General features: G+C 49.6%; 1 long non-coding RNA gene across 1 annotated transcript; it reads left to right on the forward strand.

Annotated features, from left to right (window-relative positions):
- Positions 1–1,012: 1,012 nt before the first annotated feature.
- LOC115307233 lies at positions 1,013–10,316 on the forward strand. The gene is made up of 3 exons (XR_003915625.1): positions 1,013–1,320; positions 6,529–6,750; positions 9,806–10,316. It is a non-coding gene; the product is annotated as an uncharacterized LOC115307233 (long non-coding RNA).
- Positions 10,317–10,588: the final 272 nt, after the last annotated feature.

The following is a 10,588-nucleotide window of genomic DNA, read 5'->3' on the forward strand; positions in this document are numbered from 1 at the left end:
TACCTCTGGAAGAAGACAACACAGGAGCTCCTTCAGGAGGTCTCTTGCATACTGCTACTGACTCACACTAGTTTTCACTTGAGATTTTCCTGAGGCATCATTTTTGCCTTTGCATTTAATAGTCTTTGAAGGATTTGTCTTCCCTGGATTAGTTCACCTCTTCTCAGGCCAGTTCTGCACTCCCATTTTTATGCTCAGGGAGACAGACACTGCTCCTGCTCATCCTCAGCAGCTCAGCTGGATTTTGCCTTGGCCTGGAGAGCTGCAGCAAGAGCATTTCCAAGACAGTGGAGGAGCCAAAACATCCCCTCGCTTGCACACAGTGAGGCAGGAGTTGATTCAGTTTAATGCAGCTACTAAACCTGACCCTGAGGATCCAAGGTTTTAATTGCATCCACTTCACAAATCAAGCTCTCTCTAATCAAACTCTCTTGTTGTGATTCACCCCTAGCCCACAGCCAAGATAAAGAAGACAGGCCTCACTTCTCTCTGCCCTTTCTCTCTTCCTAATCAGCTAATAGCATCTTCTTCCTATGTACCCCCTTCTGGGCTGCCTCCCCTCCTTGAAGTGTCACTGCTCTGTCCCAAGCCACCTCCCAGGTGGCTTGTGCATCTCACAGCATCCTGGTGGAAAAGGGTGTGAGGAATCCTGTTGTGTCCTTAAAAATAAGGAGGTAGGACCCACCTTCTCACTGCTGCCCCCAAACATGGGTATCAGCCTAAGGAGGGTCTCCTCTGCTGCCTGTGTCAGTCCCTCGTGGTTTTCTGTTGCGAAAGCTGTGGAAGGGAGTTTTTGGTGTACTGCATCCACTTGGGAATCATAACACTACTGGAATTTATGAATCATAACTAATCACGTTGCCAGGTACAGGGAGGATTATACGATGTGTGATCTAATAACTCCGGGCTGTTTAATCACCTGTGGTAGGTTCTGAGCACGTTGCATGACAAGTAACACAGCTGACCTTTTAAGGTGAAACTACAAAAGGTGTTTCTTTCACAGGTCTTTCCTCACTTGGCTTGGCTACAGCATCCTTACAAGTAGCAGGACCTCCTTGCCTGGTGGAAGCAGGAGGGAGTGCTGTCCCACAGGTGTTGTCACATCTCAGAGGAATTTCCCACTGGGATTTCTGCGGCACTTTCAACGGCAAGGGAAGGAACTGAGTCTGAATTTTGCATGACATTGTTGTTGCAAGGTGTCCACAGATGCCCAGAAGCCAACACGGCCTCCAAAGGAAGCTGGGAACGTTCTGCCATCCCGGAGAAGACATGTCTAGGGCTGACCCAGGACTGTAATCCAGCCCTGCAGTTTATGTGCAGGTGAGTTGTGTAGGGTGAGAGTGAGCAAACCCATGCCTTTTGTGCACTGTTCATTCACTCCTGTCCCCCAGCCCCAGTGAAACACTTTTGCCCTATGAAGAGCAACCTCTGCCAAGAATAATGAAGATAATGAAGGTGCCACTTGCCTGGCTGTGACAGTCCCTTCCTGCTGCCACCCCAGCACCACAAGCAGCTGAGGGGAGTGCCACCAGCACAATGTTCTCAACAACCTCTTAGTCTAAGCTTAGCTTAACCAATACAGACAAATCTGCTGTGTGAACAGAACTGCGTTTAATTGCTGAGATAAATTCGCAACAATTGCCCAGATGATGTTCACCCTTCCAGGGGTTTTTGTGACCGAGCAGGGGTTTTCTGGGTAAACCCACGCTCTGCCCATGCTCTGGCAGCAGCTTTCCCAGACAGCCAAAGCACAGCTCCTGCTCTCCAACGCCTTCCCCGCGGCCCTTGGAGTGGTTTCAAGAGAAAAGCGAAACGGCGACATTTTAAACGTCGCCTCCCACGCAGTGTCTCTCTTCAGCCTCCGTTCCCACTTGCCGTGAGTTCAGAAGTCTCTGGTGGATCAGTCTACCCCCGGAAAACTGTGGGCTTGCCAAAATAGAAGCATTTTTGCAGAAGGCAGTGATTTGGCTGAATGTTTTGCCAGCACATGTCTCTGGGGTTTGCAGTTTGTTTCAGCATTTTGTGTTTTTATTTTATTTTGGATTTCGTTTTCTTGTACACAATGCTACCAAAACAAAATATTTTAATGTTTGCAAATAATTTTTTTTTTTTGGGGGGGGGGAAGGGAGGAAACCAAGATTTACAAATACATTTTGCAATGCCAGGATTCCCTACCCAGCACTAGTCTCATTTTGCTGTCAGCTCGCAGTATCAGCTCTGGTTACGTAGAAGTCACTGTGAAAGGACCCGAATGTCTTTCCCACTAATATGCTTTACTTTCAGGATGGTGAATTATTTAAAATGCTTTCTATGGCCTTAGTCTTTCCTAAGCCCCAGTCTCATATTTCGTTAATGTCAGTCTCATAATCGATTATTTCTTTTCTGGTGGCAGCTGGCATCTCCTGTCAAGGACCAAGGTGCAGTTGATACCCTCCTGGTTGGTGATGGAGAGCAGAGCTGGGGTGATGCCCTAATTCAAACAAAGCTGGGAATGTCTGTGACCTTCACAGCTGAGAGTGAGTTGGAGGAGAGCAAAGCCAAGAGCTGAGTAGAGAAATTAAACAAGCCAGGTGAAGCAGACAATAGGATTGGGATGGACCCTAAGCAGAGAGTGTGAGGCAAAACAAGAAAAGCTCTTTCAAGACAATGGGAAGCATTTTAATTTGAAATGCCTCTGTAAATGCTGTTTTCTGGCACCTGGGAAAACTACTCAGTAGTTTTACTCAGTCATAGCAGGAAAAGAGAGGGAAGAATAATGCATCCAGTGGAAATTCCTGCAGCTCTTGGCTCAGCAGACCATAATTGGAGACTGGAGCCTGCTCAGGACACTGGAGCTAACACCTCCACCCTTACAAGAGGTGGAATCTTGGGTGACCACAAGTGGTAAGCTTGGGATGTCATTAAAATAGCAACACCTGCAGCAGCACAGAGCCCTGAACTCCCAGCCAAGGAGTTTCATCGTGCTCCTGACTTAGAGGGAAGATGCCACCTACTAAATCACCCAAACCACTTCCTGCAGCACCTGGTTTTTCCTCCCATCTCCTATCCAAATAGTGACTAGACTCATGTGAAAAATGCTGGATCTGCACCACACATTGCCATCGGGACGGATGCAGGAGGACTAACACACAGAAGGAGTTACACCTATGCCCATACCATGGGCAGAACAGGAGCATGTTCCATCCTGGAATGCACCTCTCCAGCACTTGGCCTACCCTAATCGATGGCTGTTGTTCCTGGATGTGGACTGGAAGACAGGCAGAGACATCTCTTGTGCTGGCTGAAGCCTTCAGCAGGGAGGAGGACTGTGGCCCTCTCACCTGCCTGCTTGCTCCTCAGCTTTCTCTTTCTCAAAGGCTTCAAGAAACTGCAGAGATTCTGAGATTTTTCTTTTTTCCTTTCTTGAAAGCGTGGCTAAAAATAGAGTATTGAAACCAAGCCTAGCCCAGAAAGCAGAGTGTGTAGGTGTGATGCAAACCAACACCTGGGGCTGTGAAGCATCCTGGGGGAGCTGGCACCCATCTGGCAGACGTGTTCTCTCTTTCCCCTCATTCTTTCTTTGGCACCTTGTCAGAGAGCACAGGAGATGCTGAACCTAAAGTAATCTTGTGTGAAAATAACCTACACATGTTGTTCTGGTTATGAGGAGAAGAGAACAAGGAGAGGACAACAGTTTTCATTTGCAAAACTGTCTGAGACCCCTGAGCTGCTGCTGTGCTCTCTGATTTTATTTCCTGGCTGAAGGTTTCTAGAGGTGGCTGGTAGAAAACAGTGATGGCAGGTGCTGCTTTGTGGTGGTGGGCCAGGATATCTCTGAGGTGTAAATAGGCCAGCAGATGACATGCAGTGCACAGGGGTGATTTCTTGGACAGCACTGGGTGCCAAAGGGGGAAGGTTCAACAGAAAGGAGCTCCTCCAAGTGTCATGAAACCATGGAACCTGTAAGGAAGGCTGCTGTGGCAGTTGTCTCCTCAGTTATAGGTTTTCCATGGCTGCACAACGTGGACATGCGAGTCCCACAGTGCACCCCTCTCTCACACCCTCCCAGCAAGAATGTGGGCAGGTCTTGTGGGTGTGATGGGGAGACACAGGTCTCCCTTGAAGAAAGGGGATTTGTGGGGCCTTTGTATAGAGAGAGAAATCATAAACCATGTGTGTGACACTACCGTAGTCCCTCCAGAAGACCTGTGCCTCCACCCTGCCATAGCAGAGGGGATTGGGGCAGGATGGGCATTAACATGTAAATCCTTACACAACCTGAGGACTACAGTTACCATGGATGAAGGGCTGTGGTGGACAGACATGGGCTTAGTGTCTGTCATCTGTAATGCAGCGGAGACTGGTGTTTGGTACAAGGAGAATTTGCCCCTCTTGGGTGCAGTTAATTGCTTGACAATGCCCTGACCTTGTGGCAACTCAGATGCTCCCTCTGTGTGGCCAGAAGGGGCTGTGTGCAGCCTTAGGGATGGAAGGATTACCCTGGGGTTTGATGAAGAAGGTGGCACAGGCAGGAGAGTGCATGTACAGGGTGAGTTTTATGAGCTGCATTGGTCTGGCAATGCCCTACACTGGGGCACCTCTCGAGCACAGCACCCCAGATACTCCAGCAATCTGAGAAGTAGTAATTCCCTTTCCTCCCTGCCATCCCCAACACCTCTGGTAGTGCTGGAAAATGGTAGGAAAGCAAGTATCCTCAGAGCAAGCCAAGTCAGAGAGCTATGAAGTTGGAAAGAGGGCTTTGAAAATCCAGGTGGCAACCAAACAGGCTGTGCTTCGAGTGGCAACTTCCCAGAGATGGGCTTCCAGGGACAGTCCATCTGGTGATGCCTGTGGATACCAGCCAAAAAAAAAAGGCATGAACGTTGCCAAGACCCCTCATTAAACCCTCCTCCCCTCATCCACCACCCTTGCTGATGTAAGTGCATGGCTGGAAGCAGTTCATTCCCTATCAGCCCTTTCCTGCTTATCTGGAGCCAGCGGCAAAAGCAGGAGCTGCTCTCACAGAGGGACCCTGCAAATCCTGGGATGAACGCCCGGACCAAGAGCTATTTCCCAGGGGGATCGGGGTGGATTGGGTAATTAATCACAGCTTGTCTGGGGGAGGATGAGGAAGTCTGAATAAAGGTGTTAACGGCTCTTAAAGGCTTTCCTGGTTCACAGAGGGTGCTGCCTCAAACAGATTATCTGGAAATATTATTAGCTGGAGTGGGAAAGGGGTTTTTTTCTCCTCTAGGTTCTTTGCAGCCACCCTAAATCTGCTTGAGCTGTTGAGACAGGTTTTATTGTGCAGGAGGTGGTGGGGGAGAGGTGTTGGCTGTCAGTGGGTCAGCAATTAATTGGTTTATTCCTTTCTCACGGTTATTTTCTGACCAACATCTGCTAAAGCCCCAGTGCCCGCTTTGTCCCAGCTCAGCAAACAAGAACCACAGGGATTTGCATGAGGGGACCCCAGGCCACGAGGGTGGCTTTGCAGGGGCTGCTGGGAGGTCCCTTGTCCTGCCAAGCCTCTTTCCCTGTTATCTCGTCTTAGGAGGAGGATGTGATTAGTGTTTTGTGCCATGGGATGTCAGCTGAGGGATGAGAACTGGGTGCCAAGAGGAGGAAAGAGCTGCCACAGATAGGTGGTAAGTGAAAGCAGAGACCTGCCCCCTTTGCTCCAAAGGAAACATTCCTTCTAATGTCTTCATGGCCATCAGTTCAGACAAATGCTGTTTTCAGCCCCTGGAGAAGTGACCCTCAGCCACGTGTTTCTGGGTGAGGGTGGGCTCTCCTCCATCTGCTGCTGCCATCTGGGAAATCATTTCTGATTGATCCAGCTTAACTGAAGTGCCATTCCTGTTTACCTGTGGCTTTGTTACAGTTCTAGTAGGTTAGAAACAGAGGGTGCCATCCGAGCAGAAACCTTGTGCCCTTCCAGCTCAGCCCAGTCTCTGCCCCAGCTCTGCTGCTGTAAATGAGCTGCAGGGGGTGGTGGGGCTGTGCTGGCACAGCTATGCCAGGCAGTGGGGCTCACTGTGAGCCCTACCAATGGCTCCCTCACAGTAATTGCTCTGATAGTTCTGAGCTGGGAAATCACCTTTCAGATCAGAGCAGGGACAGAGAAAGAACATGGCTTTGGCCTGAAGGATTTTGATAGCTGTAGCTTGGCATCATTTTGGCTTGGAGTGAAAAACATAAATTTTGAGTTCTAGAAAGATGGTGGAGTGAGGACTGTGAAACTGCTGTGCAGGGTAGTCTGCTCTCTGCTGCACTTTCCTGGCCTCCTCCAGGCCTGCTGGGCAAGTGGGAAACCCCCTCCATGAGAAATTAATTGGAAATCACATCATCCACAGGGAATATTTCCCTGTTTCAGTGCTGCTACTTCTCTCCCAGCTCTCTCTATATATTTAATAGGCATTAGGCACTCTGAGCAGAGTCCCTTGGGCTGCTTTCTTCATGGTTGCATCGATTTCCAACAAGTAAGTTAGCCCCAAAGAAAGCATAATGAAAGCAGCAGATTTCCAGGTCTCTCTTTTTTTTCTTTTACAGAGGGCCATCCCTTTCACACATGAAGCATAGCGAGCCCAAACCGGATCCCCATTCTCCATGGAGATCAGCCTGCAGGGATGACGAGAGAAGCAGAGTGAGTCCCCAGCCCTCTCCAGAGCAGAACTGCAAAACCACAGGCTTCAGCAAAGCCCTTTGAGCCAGCCCACTTCCCAGCAGAGTGACTGTCCCTTTCTCTACACTCAGGGCTGGAAATAATGACAGGTATGGAAAATCCATTACAAATAACTAATAACGCTCCGCGCAGCACTGCCGGCTCCATGAGCGCTTCCCCAGCTGCAGGGAGACCACAGGAGCACTCCCTGGAGCAAGCAGACACAGGTGGTGCTGGCATGTGTCTGGAAACAGCCCAAAGGTGGGGGGAGCCTGAATGTCTGGTGTTCTGGACCCTTCTCCTCTGCCATGGGACATCTCATCAAGCCCTGTGTTTCCAGGCAGCCCGATGTCAGCCCCAGGTGAGGCAGTGGTGGCAGAGCAGGGAGATAACCCTGTTTCCTTGAAGCAGAAATTTAATTTTGTGTTAAAATTGCTTTTTCCTCCCAGAAGGTCCTTAAGCATTCCCTAAGCTATTAAGAGGCAGAGGGGGATCTGGCTGGCCTGCCTGCAAGGCAGGGGTGGGTAAGAGGGGAAGGAACCAGGCTCTGCCTGGGTTGGCACTGGCGACCAGCACCTTAACCATGGAAAGGGAATGTTGGCCAAGGGCTCCAGCAAAACCCTGAAGCAGCAGATGTTGTCAAGTAGCTCCTACAGGCTCATATTGAACCCAAGGGCTGTGTCCACATTCAACAATGTAAGATTTTTCTCACGGGGTTTCCAGAGAGCATGGAGCAGGCCAGAACCAGGAGAGAGGCAGGCTTTTTAATGTTGGACTGTCGTTACTGTGTAAAGTAAACCAGAAAGCAAAGGGTCAGTGTTTCTAGTCTGCATGCAAACTTTGAACTAAGCCAAGCTCTTGCTTGTTTCAGTATCCCTTTCCTTCTTGAAGGATGTTTCTGGCATCATGTTTCTGGGGAAGGAAATCAGCAGTATGGTCAGCAGGGGGGCACACTGAACCTGCCAGTGCTTGATAAAGGCAGATCGATGCTTCAGGAGGAGCAACTGGACAAGGGGCTCATCACAGGCATCTTCCTCCTGTGCTCTTTGCTTCCCTGCAGCCTCTAATTCTGCAAAGCACTTTGGATTGTAGCTACTGGGACTGAATGGATGTACCTGGTAGTCTTGTGTTGCCCACTGCAGCAGTAGATATGCATAGTGTGCGTGATGGAGAAGAGACAAGCCACTTGTTCTCATCTTGAAAAGCCTCCTGTTGCCAGGGAAGCACCAGGGCTCACACCCCAGCTTATGTGTCATCAGTAACTCTCCTGCTGTTGAAATTGCGTTGTCTCTCTTAATCATGAAAGGCTTATTTTCCCACACTGGAAAATGAATTCAGCACCATTGGCAAAGCTGGGGGCTGGGAAGTTTTAATTACTGTTTGTACAGTGCTCTGGGGCTCTGGGGTGAATGGTGCTGGAGGCCTGGGAAGGGTTATATTATATATTAGCAGTTACTTATGTTTTATTATATATCTGAACTCTGTGGTCTTGTCTCTGTGGTCTCCTTCCTGATGCCTAAGGTGCAGTGGGGCTTCCTAACTCGAGCAGTACAAATACCCACCCTCCTGTCACTGCTACCACTGCTGAGCATCACTGCAGAGTATGAGGGAGACCTAGAAAGCCCAGTGTCCACCTACAGCCAAAATAAACTCAACCATTGTGTGCCTGTAGATACTCACCTGCTTTCTTTGGGGAAGAAGAACCCTAAAGCCCTTCTCTCATGGGGCTTTTACCACTAAAACATCTTTTCCTTAGGCAATGCAGCCACATCCTGCATTGACCTTCCTGTACCCTCCTTGTTCAGAACAACACCTTCTTAATTATAATCCATCAAATTCCTCTTTCCTCTACCTGGAAAAAACGGGATTTGGGGACAAGGAACAAATACAGAGTCATAAGTCTCTTTTCATGGGAAAGGAAATCAATCCAGCGCCCTGCTGGGAGCCCTGCTTTGCCTAAACCCTGGCAAAATGCAGTAAGAAGTTAAGGCTCTTAGCGGGCGAACATTACAAGAGCCCTATTAAGAACAGCTCAGGTCTTTGTGGTCAAGTGTTCCCTGCTGCACCCGGCGCTCCACGTTTTACACAACGGGGCGATTGTGGCCGCTCCGGCATCGGCACCCTGCGAGTACCCACCGTGGGCTGCACAGGATGGGCTGCTCAGCAACCCCACAGGGCAAAGCCAGTGCTTTGGGAAAGGATTTTGCAGAGAATAGGAGTGTTTCAATGTTGGCAAAGGCCAGGAAAATGGACTCATTAGCTATAAATTAGTGTATGATCCCACACGTGTACAGCTGCGGGCGTGTGATGGTGTCTCAGCCTATGATAGCATCCATGTGAAAATCAGGGAGAGAATATGATGACTTCGACCTCAATTTTTAATTTACACGCACACACACCCCCCACCCCACATTTGTGTTTTGGTGGCACACTTGGTTTTCTGACAGATACTTCCAAAATATTCCACTGATTACTGCAAGGGGCAAAACTGGAGTGACTTAAAATTTGCCAAAGTTTCTCAAATGCAAAATCCCCTCCAAAAGATGTGCTTTCCCTCTCTAGCCAGCTATCACCTGGTGGTTCCTCCTGAATGGTTGAGTCCTGGGATGGTGGGCAGCCCCTTGCTGCCTGTGCCAGGCATAATGGACAGGGCAGAGAGCACAGGCAAGGTCCCAAGGTGAGGACAAAGCCTGAGTATGACAGCACTGCAGTCACCACCCACTGCCAGCACTGCTTCCCATGTTTCCATCACAATCTGGGACAGACAGAAGGCAGAAAGAAATTAGCTGAGCCTCTGTGCCCCGATGCTGCTGCTCAGGGGGGTTTCTTTTACTGCCAGGTACATTATGGCTTCTGATAGGTGGCTGCTGGGTTGACACCTGTGGCTTTCTTGAGGCAGTTGGTTCTAGGTCCAATGGGTTACCATGGCCACATCACTGAAATCAGGCAAGGAAGGCATCCACCAGTCCTTTCAGCAGCACCAGAGTGTGCCAGGGTGTGATGGAGCCAGCCCAGCCCCATGCCTGGGAAGGACAGAAAGGCAAGAGTGTAAACAGTCCGACTCACATCCCTCCAGCACTATCCCACTGGTGAGCAGATGTCAGAGGAATGTATTTTGCAATGGCTTTATTCAGTCTGGAGTAACTCCTGTTCTCTCTCTTTCAGGATATTCTTCCCTGCAGACCTGCCTGACAGAGAGTGAGGAGGGATCCAGCGTGAAGCCACAAAACTGATCCTGAGGAAGAAACACAGCTTGCCTCCCGTCCTCCACCCCTGCAGACCCAAGGGGAGGGGCTGTCCGTGGATGTCCCTTTGGGTCAGAATCCTGGGCAAGGCAGCATCCCTGGGTGCTCAGCAGTCTCTTTGAGAGAGGTTTTGTTTAGGTTGGCTGCTGCTGATCCCAGCCTGTCTTCAGCACACAGATGCTTTTAGCCTCCTGAGGAGGGGTCTGAGTGGCCAGCAACTGCTGAGGACACTGCCACAATTCAGCCATGTCCCTGCTCAGGGCACAGACTGTAAACACAGTAGGGAACCCAGGCCATATCCCAGCCCAGCTTGGCTGCCTGGCTTGAGGTCCTCATCACCCAGAATTTGGAGCTTGCCTCTTTTTCCATTACCTCTAAGCAGAAATGGTGAATGTTTCGGTAATGTTTCCTAAAAATAAAAATGTCAACAGAAAGAGCCATTTAATGACATGAGTCTGTGCATCTTTGGGCCCTGATCAATCCACAAGCTGAGAAGAGAAATGCTGAAATAGCTCAGGAGTTTGAAGATACTCTGAGAAGGTTCCTTACTGCCCATGGATGTTTTCACCAGCATCACCTGGGGCAGGAGGGCTGTTTGAGAACTGTTTTCCCTCCCTAGGCAAATAGCCAATTTTCTCCAAAACCAGTCCATCTGTCCAATACTCTGCCTGATGGAAAAGCCTGTATCTGAAAAAAAGGCAAC

The sequence above is a fragment of the Manacus vitellinus genome, unplaced genomic scaffold, assembly GCF_001715985.3.
Source record: "Manacus vitellinus isolate BGI_N305 unplaced genomic scaffold, ASM171598v3 scaffold_14_pilon, whole genome shotgun sequence".
Lineage (NCBI taxonomy): Eukaryota > Metazoa > Chordata > Aves > Passeriformes > Pipridae > Manacus > Manacus vitellinus.